We start from the raw sequence: 14,878 nt of genomic DNA on the forward strand, positions 1-14,878 counted from the left end.
GGTTTGAAGCAATGTGGTCTAGAGGAAGGTGTCCCTGCCCATGGCTGGGGAGGTGGAATAAGATGGTCTTTAGGACCCCATCCAACTCAAACCATCCTGTGATTCCATGAATTTGCAGTGGTTTGCATTCTCTATTGAGCACTCTCTCTGGAATGAGTTCTAAAAATCACAGGTGATTCATTCAAGCAGATTTTAGGGGTTTTTTTCAGAGAGAGTAGTGTAGTTCAAAGGTGTCAGTGCTCCTGGAAGAGGTGAAAAAAGAGAGCAAATTAACTTGTTTATTAACAGAAAATATAATAAATTATTAACAACATAAAATATCTGGAACTCTTAGAAAAGGATTTAATGAAATCCCTCACACCAGGCCTGATTAGATGTAATTTCTCTCTTTGTCTGTCTAAATATTGCATGGGCATTAACTTTCTCCTTTACAATGTTAATCTGATGTCTTGTCAAGGGAAAAAAATTACTTAAAATGTGTAAAAGCTACCAGCAGGCTGATGGTTATTACTTTGTGCAATACGATTTGAAAACATTAATCTAATGGGAGATAGACACAGGTCTTTCATGACTAAATGGGAAACGTGTCCATCATCCACTACTGCAGTCTGAGGAGCTGAGGGAGAGGAAAATAGCAAACACAAAGTTAAAAGAGAGAAAAGAAATTAGTGCAGTGCTAATGACAAACAGGAACTCATGAAACAGCACATGACCTTCTCTCACATTCTCCCCTCTATGAGTAAAAAGCCCTTTTAATTCCTTCTCATTTACATTATTGCAAAATCAACCAGATGCAATATGAATGCTTTTCTTTTTGTCTCTTTTTTTCCCTAATTCTGTTCCCAGTTTTCTCTCTTTGCTTCCTGACAAAGCACATTCAAAGCAGAAGACATGTCTAAGTGGCCTGATTCAATAAAGTATCTCCACTGGGCAACCCCAGTTTGCATAAAATAATTAAGGGACTTGGGATGTGAAACAAACTGGCATGATGATGGAACTGGCAGGCTGGAATAAATTAGTTCAGTAATCATCAGTGAACAAGCAGAGCACATGTGGTCTTTAAAAGAGACTGAGAGCCAGAGGGAAAAGAGCAAAGTCACATTTTGGATGTCCACAAGGATTTTCCAGGACATCATATAAAAGTTTTTGAAGAATAAACTGTTTACTGATGATCTAAAGCATTCAAGGCATGATTCCATTTCTGTAGTGCAGTTATCACCTTCAATTTTGACTGTAATTATCTACCAGCATCTTTCTGGTTCTGGATATTACTGGATTATTTTAACAATTCTAACAAAGGCTTAAGCTTTGAAAGACCAGGAATTGGGTGCATGAAAGGACCTGGGAGCCTGCAGCCAAATTAACATTTCAACGGAACTGAAAGTGGAATTAAGAGCCTCGTTGGTTATGATTTGCCACTGAGTAACCCTGGAAGTTTCTGAAGCTTTCAAAACAACGAGCAATCAGGAACACCTTCTCTCAGATAAGAGATGCACTAAACAGGAATTCTGCACCAGAACTGGTTGCACAACAAAATTGATTTTGTAATGAATTGAGAAGCACATTCAGACTGTGATTAATTTGAATTACCACAAACTTCTTATGATGAAGAGTCTTGCCCAGAACTGCTAAATGACAAAGCCCTTTTTGCTGCCCAGGGACAGGAGAGTATCCTGGAATATCTCAGTTTAAGCAAAAGGGACAGACTTCACCCAGGTTTCAAGATCCTCCTGTGGGCCTGCAGTGTACAAGGCCAGAATTACCTGAATGCTGTGAGCATTTAATTTCCAGTAGTTGCCTCAAAAGGAGTCTTTCCTTTCTGTCTGTAGTTTTTAGATCCGAACATCTGAGTTTTCTTCTGAGTAAACAGCTTCAGGAACTCAGAATAATGGAATGGTTTGGGCTGCAAGGACCTTAGGGATCCTCTAGTTCCAATTCCCTGCCATGGGCAGGGACATTATGCAAAATATGCAAAATAACACTGAGGGAGGAGCTGATATTGCTTCTCTGCCTGAATTTAATGTTTCAACAGTTACTCACCCAGCCCAGGAGGGATCTAGGCTCCTGGTCCTCTCCCAAGCATCATCACCAGTGAACAGTTTGGATCTGAACATACATCTAATGATTTAATAAGCTGCTCCCATTGCCTCCACCATGGCGAACTTCTTGCCTAGAAAATGGACAAACAACATTTGGAAAACAGTCCATCACTAACAATGCCAATCACTCGTTTTCTAAAAAGGAAAATCGAGCCTGGTAACAGAAATTGATCCTGGTGGTTTGTCTCTGAAGCAATCTTGCTGATGTATTCTCACCTCTGTTTTTACATATTTGCCTTCTTTGAATATTTGTTATTACTTTGATAGGAAAGATGTGTGCTAACGCCTTTACAAACAATTCCATGGGTGAGGGCATGGACATTAACATCTTTGAAATGGGTCTTAATATCTCTGTTAAATTCAAGGGTTGTTACAGAATTCAGACAGTTTGACTCCTGAAACAAGTGGGTCTGCACAAGCCTGAGTTTCTGAACTTTGGAGTAAAATTCCAAGTTCAAGGGGAAATATGGGATAGGCAGTTTGGGAAGGCTGCACCTTCCTGGTATCTGAGGCAATGAGGAAAGGAAGAGGGCAACGTGCAGCTGGGTGTTGCAGTAAGGTAGAAAAATTATAAAAGAATTGTGTAAATTTAAGAGTAGAGAGATTTGATGGACAAGTAAAATACCTTTTACTAACCAATAAAGTAATTGGCAAGAAAGCTGCTAACCAACTGGAGTCACACATGAGGTCTGTTAAACTGTATAAGAACGATTTATGTGAATAAAGAAAGGGCTTTTTCCACCATGAAGAAAATGGAGCCTCATGTGATTTATTCCTTTAGCTGGGAGTTTGGGATAAAAGGAGGCTGTGCTCTCCAAAACCCTAAGAGAGAGAAAACCTTGGGAGCTGAGCCCCAGTAGACTCTCTCCCTTCATTTGTATAAACTTGCAGGACTCTGTCTCCTTTACGAACACTGGATTCTCACAGCGTGATTTTCTGTACATTTTCAACTAAAATTTATAATATTTGCAGTAATTATATTTTCTGACTCAGAAGCAGGTGCCAGTTACAGAAATAATTAGTAAACTGCATAATATATAGGTAAAATGTTCCCCAAAAACCATTCAGAAATCCAGACTGCATGGGAACAAATTGGACCAACATAAGCTGCTTAAACTCACGATATAGGTAAGAGAATTACTAAGAAGCACTTATATTCTTGTTTAACAACCAGGGAAGGTTGTTTTCTTTGGAGGCTCCTTTTGCTACTGACAAATCCTCACTGGAAAGCAGAAATGAGCAGCAGGAATTGCAATGGAGATATTACAATACTGTGATATCCCGATCTCACACCTCAGATCAGAACTTCTGCCCACAACATCCATAAAATAAAGACAGGCTCTGTCACAAGATAAAACCCTGTTTTGGCCCTAAGATCAGGTCCTTCTTGAATTTAATTCCCAATATGGAAATAGTGATTGGGAAGACTGTAATATAGCTACCTGGGGAATGTGAAACCCCAGTGAATAACAGTATGTGTATGTCCTTGGACAATTTGTACACAGCTTGAAGAGGGGTACAGGTCTGAGCTGCTGTAAGGCTCATGCTCTGAACCACAGAGAAAAGTTGTCTGCTGCAGAGGAATGGGTGGATTTTTTGTGTGTTCCTACCCTTCCAAATACACCCAAAGTTGTAGAACACCATGGGAGAAGCTGTAGTTCCAAATCCCTTCTTCTGCATTATCTCTGTGTTTCTCCATGACTTCCCCAACTGCATTTAAATTTCCATTCTACCAAAACACTCCAGCTAAAACCCAACTGGTGGGTGGTTTGGGGGAAAATATCAGTCTTCTGAAACACATTTCATTTTGTAAGTCTTCATTTCCCTATTTTCAATATAAAAATAATTTAAAACTGAAAGTTCTCCTAATTACCTTGTACTATATTTCAATAAATAGATAAATGAATAAATAAATCTTCTCTCACTATGCCAAATACTTAAATGAAAAATAATGGAACAAAATGTCACCATGAGACAGGTAATATCCCAAATATAAAGGACATAACCTAGAATATTGAGACCAAGAAATGTCCAATTCCAGAGCACATTTAGGACCAAGAAAAACCTTTTTTAAGACCTGAGAGTTCAATCAATATGAGGTATCCTTAAACTATTGTTTCTGTGTTCCCTGGTGGGGTGCATAGGAGCTCCAGGAGATCCTTCTGAAAATGAGTTTTCCTAAAAGTTGCAAGATCCACTCCATGGTTGAAATGGATCCATTAAAAAAAAAACAAAACAAAACAAAACAAAAAAAAAAAAAAAACCACAAAAAAAAAACAAAAAAAAAAAAAAACCACCACTTTGCTTGTTTTCGAAGGATGGGGCTTTGGGAGACTAAAACTCCACAAAATTATGCTAATCATGTGGAACTGTTAACAGAAAAATAAACCTTGCTTCTCTCTAAAACATTTAAAAAGTGACACAAATACACAAACTGTGTTCAACTGTATCAGCAGACTCTAAAACATGAGTTCAGCCTTGGTTCTGCCTCTGTCTTTGATTCCTTTTGGAAAGGAATTCTGCTTCTGTTGCCCTGATTGAATCCCTTCTTGGAAAAGGGATAATTATCCAGGTGAGCTTGTTCTCTCACAAGTGCATTTTGCTTCACAGTCAAACTGCCTATTTGTTGCAGAAATTCTGTTTTATTTTTTTTAATTGTCAGGGAGCAATTGACTGTAAAGAAAGATTGGAGTGTGTCGTCACTCCCACCAATAAAATGCAGATGTTGTGGCATTATTTTCTCTTCTGGAGCTTTAGGGGATGGGAAAGTTTTCATTAAGAGGAGAAGGGATAAGGAGAGGCAGTTATGTGGTCCCATTTTCAAGGAAAATAATCTTGTGTACAACAATGACAAGTACACAAATGAGAATAATTAATCTTAGACGGATGGAGACAAGGCTGAGCTGATAGCCTGATGCATACAGCTTTTCCTGAAGAAATGTATTTGATCCTTGCCTTATTATGTGCTTTACAGCAGCATTTTGTAGTTCTTGGCATTCTGCTGATCAGGCTGAAGCCAGCAAGGAAAACAGAGATGCAGAGCTTAGTTCATTTGCCTAATGATGCACTCAGTGTGATTGGAGATACCCCAAGGTACTTGAGACATTCACAGGGGATTGGCAGATATAACAAAGGTCCTACAGTATGTGCATCTATTTTTGGAACTGGGAGCCACTGCCCTAGAGAACTTCAGATTTCTCCAGGTACTTTGTCAGGAATTAATATGAAACAATATTTTACAATAGCTCACTAATTTATAAATTAAATGTAACATAAGTTTGCATTAGTAATATAAAATTATTTTTATTGTGTCCTAGCTTGGAGAAGAGGGTCAGGGAGGACCTCATCCCTCTCTGCAACTCTCTGATATCAGCTTGTAGCCAGGTGGGGGTGGGTCTCTCCTCCCAGGTTACAAGTGACATGACAAGAGTACGTGGCCTCACGTTGTGCCAGAGGAAGTTCAGGATGGACATGAGGAAGAATTTCTTCAGTGAAAGGTTGGTTAAGTATTGGAAGAGGAGGGTGGTGGAGTCACCATCTCCAAAAATGTTTAGGAAATGACTGGACATGGCACTTAGTGCCATGGTCTAATTGACACGGAGGTATTCCAAAGATTGGGCTTGATGATCTTGGAGGTCTTTTTCAACACTAATGATTTTCTCTTCAAATAGGTTTGGTCCCAGTCACCCCAGAAACCAGTGGCAGAACTAGGAGCAATGCCCAATTCCTCTGGACTGAATCATGGAAAATATTCCCATCTCATCATGTGCTGATCCAGGAATGCTCAGGGACAGGCAATACCAGTGTAAAGTGAGGTTTTCTCTGTTAAAAACAAAATCAGGCACAGGTGGCTGCTGAATTCACTGTGACATCTCCAAGTGTTACCATGGAAATTTCTAGGGAGTTTGGTATCAAGCATATGCAGAGGAACTCAGCCTGGGAGCTGCTGGGTGAGGTATATAAAATATATAATTCTTCAGTGAGCTCAGGATGGCCAGAGTGACAGCTTTGGATGGCTCCTCTGCTCTCCTGCTGAGCTCAGCTCTGACTGGGACAGAATTCCAAGCACAGCCTTGTGTTTCCAAATGCCTCTGTCTAGACTTGGGTCTGGACAAAAGCTAATTGATGCTTTGAGCAGCAAAAAGCTTTAGAGCAAATTTCAGTTAAACTTCTGAGTCTTAAAATTGCAGAACTAGGGAGGAGGAAGTATGAAGGGAAGCATGAGCTGATGCCATGTGTGTGTGGGGGCAGGAGGGAGAGGAATCCAGGTGTAAAATTGCAGAGCTGTGTCCTCTAAGTAAGAGCTGCATATCCTGCAGTCCTCTTGTTTAGCTGGAAAATCCTTGGGGGGAATTCACAGTTCTTGAATTTTGGTACCACATTCATTAGGATAGTCTTAGTGTGTGTGTGGGGGGGGGAAATAAATAAAAAAACAAAGCTTCCCGGTCCGTAAAGTTTTTATTTTAAGAGTCACTTTACATTAGTTGTTCAGTAGCAGAAGCACTTCAACAATTAAATCCAGAAGTACTGCTGGCAGTGGGAAGAGCAAGCTGAACACTGCCATTACGCTGGAAATGTCATGGATTTATCTAGACCTCAGCATTTATGGCCTTCTTGCACGTAGTCAACCTAGCAGGTAGAAGAGTATTTTGGAGATTGTCAATGCATATTCCAAATGTGCAAATCAAAACGTGCAGGTGGCTTTAGGGTGCCACATATCCCCCTTTTTTTTTTTTTTTTTAAAGGCAGAAAAATTTCCTGTCCCACTAGTGAGAGAAAATTGATGTTTGCTTTTTCCAGCTGAAATAGCAATATGACTTTTTGAACAGCAATATAATATAGAAGATAAAGCTTGTTGTTTTATAGAACAGAATTGTGTGTTTATTATTTATGGTTCATAATAGACAGGCATCTCCATGAAAAACAGACAATGTGGAGCAGAATCATAAAAAATCTTCTTGTTCGGTGGAGGGAAAGAAGACAAACAGAGAGGAAAAGAAGTTTCAATATTTCGATTTTAAGCTGCAGAGTACAGAGAGCTTTGCCCAAGGTCTGTGAAGTGTCTGTGGCAGGGTCAGGAGCTGCAGCCACAGCTCAGAATCCCAAATAACTTTTCTCAGATAAGTTCAAGTATTGGTTCAATACTTGCTCATAGGTTTTTCTATGCTCCTGCGCACAGCATGAAAAACAAGGTGTATCCATCTAAATTCTCAGAAAAAACTTGATTTGAAGCTATTTACTCACTGTGCTCCAAATGCCAGGCTCTTCCTCACACTGATGTTGGTGTTCTGATGTAAGATCACAGCTCCCTGCACAGGGATGATGTCGCAAGCTTGAGCTGGTGGGGAATATCAGACTTTACCCACTGGCTGTGGCCACTTCAACCAGGTGCCTGAATCACAGAATCACAGAATACTTTGGGATTGGAAGGATGTTAAAGATCATTTAATTCCAACCCCCTGCCATGGGCAGGGACACCTCCCACTAGAACAGGTTGCTCAGAGCCCCATCAAATCTGGCCTTGAAAAATTCTAGGGATGGGGCCTCCACAGCTTCTCTGGACAAGCTGGTGAAATAGAGGCTGAAATACTGTTAAGAAAACAAAACTACTGTATATGTCTTCATTGGTACTTGATTAATGACTGAGAGTGAGAAAATCAGAACCAAAATATGAAGCATTTCACTGCTCAGTCAAGTCATGAAGGGAAGACTAAAAACGTCACACAATAAAGCAAAAACTGCCTCCGATCACTGCTTTCCAGGAATTGGATCCCAAACCTGATATTATCAGCTCAGCAGTGGAGGTGGGATACAGTTTTAACTAGTCTTCAAAACTTCCTGAAATTCTGATTTTAATCCAAGTTTTATATGTCAAGCCATTGAATCAATATATTGTGAAGTTTTGTGTAGAAAGGCTTGCTCCAGATCTATCCTCCAAGATAAAAAAGGTAGACAAGAAAAACAAGAAATGTCAATTTCATTTACTGCCTTGGGATGAACCAATACAAATTACAAATACAAATTACTGGGGTCCTCTTCCCCCTGTTTCTTTGTCTCTTCCTGCCAACACAGAGTTTATTTTGGATGACATTATGCCCAGGTCTCTTCCAAGGAAATATGCACATTCACTCCCCTTATTGGTCAGCAAAATGGAATGCACAGTGAAAAATCACTGAAATTTTACATAACCTATTTACTCAGTGAAGAAAAGGCACAGACCTACTTTGCATAATCCTCTACACAAGAAATATTTGAACAAAAAACCATTTGAATATAAATTATTCTGAGGCCTATCCAGTGCTGTTGTTTAGAGCTGCACCTTCACCTGCTTGTGACGAGAAAGAGCGTGAACACCCACAAATCCATGGCTGATAATTTTTCTCTGTCTTTTAGACATTTTCATCTTCCCTTTCAGGCCCTGGTTTCTCAGGAAAGCAGGATAATTATGCTAATAGGTGCTCTTATTCTGGCATGAAAAATAAAATTGTTTTTTTCAACTTGGTTTTTGTCATTTAGAAAAGAGTTTAGAAAGAAGAGAAAATTAAAGGGCATTGATTTCAGAATAAGAGTTTACACAAGTCTGTGATTTAGAATTACTGCTTTGGATGTTTTCATAATGCTTGTCTAGTTTTGTGTGCCCAATTCAGGTGTTTTGGGTAGGAGTCTCATGTCCCTAAATATCTAATGATGAAACTTTAGTTCCCAATTTGCCAGTTATTTAATGGCATTGATCCTGAATACCTATAGCACTTCCAGAAACACGAGGGAAGACTTTATCCAATACCTTCATTGGAACACAACCCATGAGATGTCCACCCAAATGTAGTAACTCCACCATTCTTGATCTAATTAAATGAAAACACTGCCTTTTCTCTTGGTATTATTAAAGACTAACATGGTCAGGACTAATATTGCTATTCTTCATGATGATTTATTTTATTATTCCTTACCAGAGATGCAGATTGATAAGCAGTCAGTAATGATGGCACATTTCTTCAGGGTTACACGCCGCTGACAGAAAACACACACGAAACTCATAATTTTCTGCTCCAAACACAACATAATTCTATTTGTCCTCTCTCTTTTACTCATAAAAGAACAAAAATGAGTGCAAAGAAAGCCTGCACAGAACGAAACATGCTCCTTTCACTCGTTGCTGTAGGAAGAGGTTCAGAGAAGATACAGAACCTGAGCCATGGTAAGGATATGGCTACCACCTTTGAAGAGAGGTGCAGATGTCAGATTTGTGAAACTTCAGAGCTGTAACTGCATAAGTACAAAGACTGGATGAAATATTAATCCAGCCCATAGTTCCTGCCTCTGGCAGTGACCAATAATGTAAATTTATGGGAAAATGATAGTACTAGGAGAATGCAAACTGTCTGAACATGCACATACTCATGGAATAATAAATACCAGTAAGAGGAAAAAAGGATCAAACCTCGAAGGATTGATAAGGACCCAACTTAAGCGGTTGCAGAACCATGGAAATTGGCATCCTGCTGCCAGCTACTCAGAGAATGCCAAAAAAGCTCTTCCTGGGTGCAAAGCACCTGCTGGATTCCCACACAGTGCCCCAGTAAGAAACTTTAAAATAGTGCAGAAAGTTCAGTTTGGATAGTTCAGTCATCATCCAGAGGAGAATGAGAATATGAGGCAGCTGCATTAAAATTCCCAGGAGATCCTATATTACTGCTTTGATGCAGGAATGGTAAAACTTGGGGAATTTTTGTGTGGTTTTTTTGGGAAATAAAGCCCTGGGGAATTTTTGCGTGTTTTCCACACAGAGATCAAAATGTGCTCCACCTGGGGCTGTGCAGCAGATCAGATCACTAATCCATTATTTTGCATCTAACCTCAATGGAGAATTGCTGCCACAGGGCTTGAACTATGTTGTGTTACCCAAAGTTTTTCAGTCTGGAACACGCTCAGTGCTCTTCAGGTGGGGGAAGGGTCAGGAGGATGGAATTGATGTCGAGCTCCTAACTGAGCTCACATAGTGGAAACATGGGATCTAATCTCCCAAAATGTTCATCAGTACAACTGATGTGACCAGGGCAATCTGAAGGGCAAATGTCAACCTACAGAAGGCGGACCAGGGACTCTTTTTAAGAAATCTCTTTGATATTCATCATCTTCATGAGCGCAGGGCTTTCTTCCAGACATAAGGATGAAGCTGGACACTTCTAGCCTAAGATCTCCCCAGCAGCTTTTTCCAAGAGCTATGCAGATAATCAGAAGTTTGCAACATATTTTTCAGAAATAATTATGTATGGGATTCCATATGGGATGGGCCAGCTTGTTTGTTCAGTGAAGGAAATGTTACCAAAGTCCTTCTGCCAATGCATTAAATATTTAGTGTCTTCTGCTTAGCTCCTCTGTATCAACAATTCAACTTCCCATTCTCTATTCATATAACAATTTAGCTGGATTAAGATAATTTAACTGACATGTAAGGCAAACAAAACTGTATCAAATAGATTTCTTGGCCACTTTGACATGTGTGCACAAAACCTACAGGAATAAAAGACCTGAAAATATTTGTAAGAAACTGTTTTTATCTATGCATGAAAAAAAACCCAAGCATTAATATTTCACATTACAAAATGAATATAGCAAATATAAAATTTATTACTCAACAATTTCTTTTGAATGGAGGATCATGAAAAGTTTAAAAACATTCATAGATAAAGGAAGTTTCAAGGTATTTAGCAAGTAATATTATTCAAAATGACAAAATGTCCTTATGCTGTTTGGTTTTCAACATATATGAAAATGTTTTGCCCAAATGCATATTCAGGGTACATGTATATGCACTGCTTTCTGGGGCCAGATCTGTGGGGTCTGATTATTACACTGAGTTTGATGGAATTAACATAATTATGCCTCTTCATTGTTACTTTTTTATCTTTACAATGTTGAAAATTAAATTAAGCTTTGTGACATTTTCATTTCTCTTTCTTTCTATTTCAAAGAATTTTTTTCCTTTTTTTTCAAGCATTTTCTGAAAATTATTGAATATTGCTGGCAAAGCAACAATATTTGCATCCTACTTCCACTGTCTCTTTAGAAATAGTTCCTCTTTTCTTTATCCCCATGGCAAAAGAGTAATTTAGATTACTGAAGTCATAGCAGTGATATTTTCCCTTTCCAAAATACTCCAGCTTAAAAATGCTTTCAGATAAGATTGAGATCAAATAGAGAGTATTTGGTAAAATGTTTTAATGAGAAGGTTTACATGGGGAATATTCTACTCCTTTGCAAAGTGCTGCAGAGCTGACATTGTTTTGGAAATATTTAAAACCGCCTCAGAAACCTGGGTGTTTTGTTTTTCAAGCTCAACATTCATGACCAGCATGCTGTGTTACTTTGAAAGTATCCAGCTTTCTAGGAACATAGAGAGGCTTTTAGGACTCCCTGGCATGGCTGAAGGTTTGAAAGATTCTCCACTTCCTCAAGTATCAGCACAGCCTTCAAGTGCTGGTGAGAGATGCCCCATTGTCACTTTGCAGCTCGATTCATTGGGAAATCTTCCTTGTCCCAACTCAGACCATTAAATTCTGATTCCCAGCTCACTGCTTTTCCTCAGAAATGAAGGCTGTTCCTACTTAAAGAAATAATTTAGACCAGCAGCAGTGGGTCTGCACCAAAGAAGAGTTGTTTTTAAATTCCATGTACCCATACTATAGACAAGTTTTTGGCTTAATACTGGACCTAACCTAGTGGTGTGGTCTTATTGCAGACTTACACCTTGATTGGTTTGGGTGACCCCCAGACTTATCTTAATTCCTACTAAATGGAGCTGAGTTTGGTGTCTGCCAAGCTCTGTGACAGAAAACAAAGTGTAACACATGAGAATTCTCATGAGATCCCTCTCAGCTCTTCTGATTCAGGCTAACTGATCCTTCTCCTTTTCCTGATTCAAACTAAAACCCTCATGTAGGAACACAAACTCCTGTGATGACATCAAACCAAATCTACTCTCTACACAAATATTTTGCTAAATACCAAGCTGTGCAAGAGGTTTATGGCATTGTCTCTGAGATGCTTTATAGCCCAAATCCAAGCTGGTTACCTACCTATATGTCTCACCTGGAAGTTATGACATGATATTCAAGTCTGAAGGACCAGCCACGGTTGTTAAAGTCAAAGTTTTGTTTATGGGCAGAGAGGAAGCACACCTTATCTATAGATAAAGTAAAACTAAGAGTTTGCTGGTGTAATTTACATCTAATTTACAGTCTAATAATTCGTAGTTGAATTCAGAATCATCATAAGTCCAGTTATAAAGAAGAGAAGATAATAATGCTGGTGAAGTGCTTATGTACACAGAAAGTAACAAAAACAAAATCATAGAAAATATCCAATTGGAAGGGACCCACAAGGATCACAGAGTTCAACTCCCTGCTTCTCACAAGACTTCCTAAACTAAACCCTGTGACTGAGAGCATCATTCAGGAGCTCTTTAGTGCCATAAGCACTTTCCTGGAAAATCTGTTCCAGTGACTGACCTCCCTCTCAGTGAAGAACGTTTCCTTAATGTCCAATTTGAACTTCCCCAATGCTGCATCAGAACAATTCCATGTGTCCTCTTGGTAACCAGTGAGGGGAGATCAGCACCTTCCCCTCCACTGCCCCACCTGAGGAAGGTGTAGGCTCTGATGAGGTTCTCCAAGCTGAAAAAGTTAGTTAAACCATATGATTAAAATTGTTAATCCACACACTTCTTGACATCCACCCTCTTTCCTGGCACTATGCTGACCCTTCCACAGCTGCTGTGGAGCAATGTCAATAACTCTGCAGGCAATAACTCTCAACCTGGAAAAGCAGACATCTCTATTTCAGGAGTTAATCTCAAAAGAAAAGAGACAACCCTTGCTAGAGAAATTGGCAAGACAAAGTAATTACATTTCCAAGGAAGCAGAGTCCAGCAAAGCTCCTCACTCTCTCCTGTGATGTGGAGGACAGGTTTAAAAAAGTAGAGTAATGGTAAAAAAATGAGATCAGTCACCCAATAGGTTGAAGTTTTATCTCCAGCACCTCTTTTTGAATCAGAATACTGCACACAGGTGAAGCAAAAATAAACTCATAATAAAGTAAAATGCTGCCATGGCTGGTGGTTTTCTCGAGGAGACCTTCAGGAAGAAACCAACCATCACATGACAAATGTGAACAGTAGAAAGTAATTCATGGCTGGGTGACTAAATGTTTCTTTGAGAGACGTATCAGTTATTTAAGCACAGGATTGTCTGGGTGTATGTTCATGAATGAGAGAAGCATGATAAGCAGTACTACCTCATGCTTAATAAAGTGTCTCACTACCACCTTACAGCCAAAAATACATTCACACTGGCAAGTACCTTGTGTGTCAGATTATGAGGAGGCATTTATTGAACAGTATAAAAATTTCTGTTATTTCTCTTTATTTTCTACTTCACTTCATGAGGAAGAGATAGAAGAGCAAACAGCACAATTTTGTTGACCAATGGGTACACAGGAGGTGAACACGCAGCTTTCATCAGGATAGATGCACCATTCAAGGAATTCAAAAGGTTAAGAAGGAAAAGCAAAGAGCAGTTGCAGGAGTTTACAGTCCCCAGGGCAGCAACAAAAATAAGAGTCATACAGGAGTCAGATAGTGTTAGAAGATCTTTCTTCCAGCATTAGAATGGGCTCACATTATATTTTTCATATTATGTTTTAGATTTTAATTTGGGTCTGACACAGGGAAAGATCACTTTACAAAATTTTTAACAGATTGCAAAAAAGGAAATAGGCTGAGATCTCAATCAGAAAAAAAAATCTAAAATAAAAGGATTTTAGAGAAAAGTAAAAGAAAAGCTATTAGGAAAAAGCAGTGGTTATCTCTTTGAGAAGAAAATGAATTGAATAGTTCTCACCTCAGAATATAGATTTACACAGGCTTGTATGAAATTATTCACATTCCAAGATCTGGCAACTATTCATGTTCTCATATGCAAGCTGTAGCTTAACTGCTTAACAAGATCAAAACCAGAGTATGTGTAATGGATTAATCATTCAAAGCTACTCAGTTGAGATGGGAATATCCCAGAGAGACACAAATTATTTTGGCTAGATTAAAAAAAAAAAGTCATGCATTAGAAATAGGAATAGAAAAGAAAAAAGAGATAGGAATCTGAAACAGAGAAAATGTCACCTAAATTTTGAGAATTGTTCCTGACAGAGATCTGAAGACTATAAAGCACCTTCACTGGAGAATCAGTGGCAGTGTAACCACCTGAAAAACTGAAACAGGAGGGGAGCGGCTCCAAAGAGCACAGGGAGGAGACAACCTGGCCTAAAGGGTCTTTTCTATCTAGTGCACCAGAACTGTTCTTAATAAACTTGCCAGCTTCTCAAAAGCAAAGCATGAGCTGAATCAACTTCAAAATGTACTAATAATAGGGATGAAAAATGCTGAAACCCCATTTCAAGGTGATATGAGTAGGATTGTCAAAACAGGATGAATGCTGGCAGCCAGGTCCATGGACTGAAATACAGCTCATAAAATGAGTGGCTGGTCTCCACAGCAGTGCCATTTATCTCTCACCTTGATTTGGACATATTTGATCATGTTCAATGCAAAAAGAAATGCACTGTTCAGTGTTTTCCAAAACGTACCATTTAAATTCATTCAGATATGGAGACTACCTAAAGAGGAGAAAAAAATCCCAGTTACACTTCAATTTCTGTCACAAAACTTTTGTTGCCTTTGCTGACAGTGGGAGAAATATGGTTTCTGCTCATCCTATAATTCC

This window comes from Anomalospiza imberbis, chromosome 1 (assembly GCF_031753505.1).
Source record: "Anomalospiza imberbis isolate Cuckoo-Finch-1a 21T00152 chromosome 1, ASM3175350v1, whole genome shotgun sequence".
NCBI classification, from domain to species: Eukaryota; Metazoa; Chordata; class Aves; order Passeriformes; family Viduidae; genus Anomalospiza; species Anomalospiza imberbis.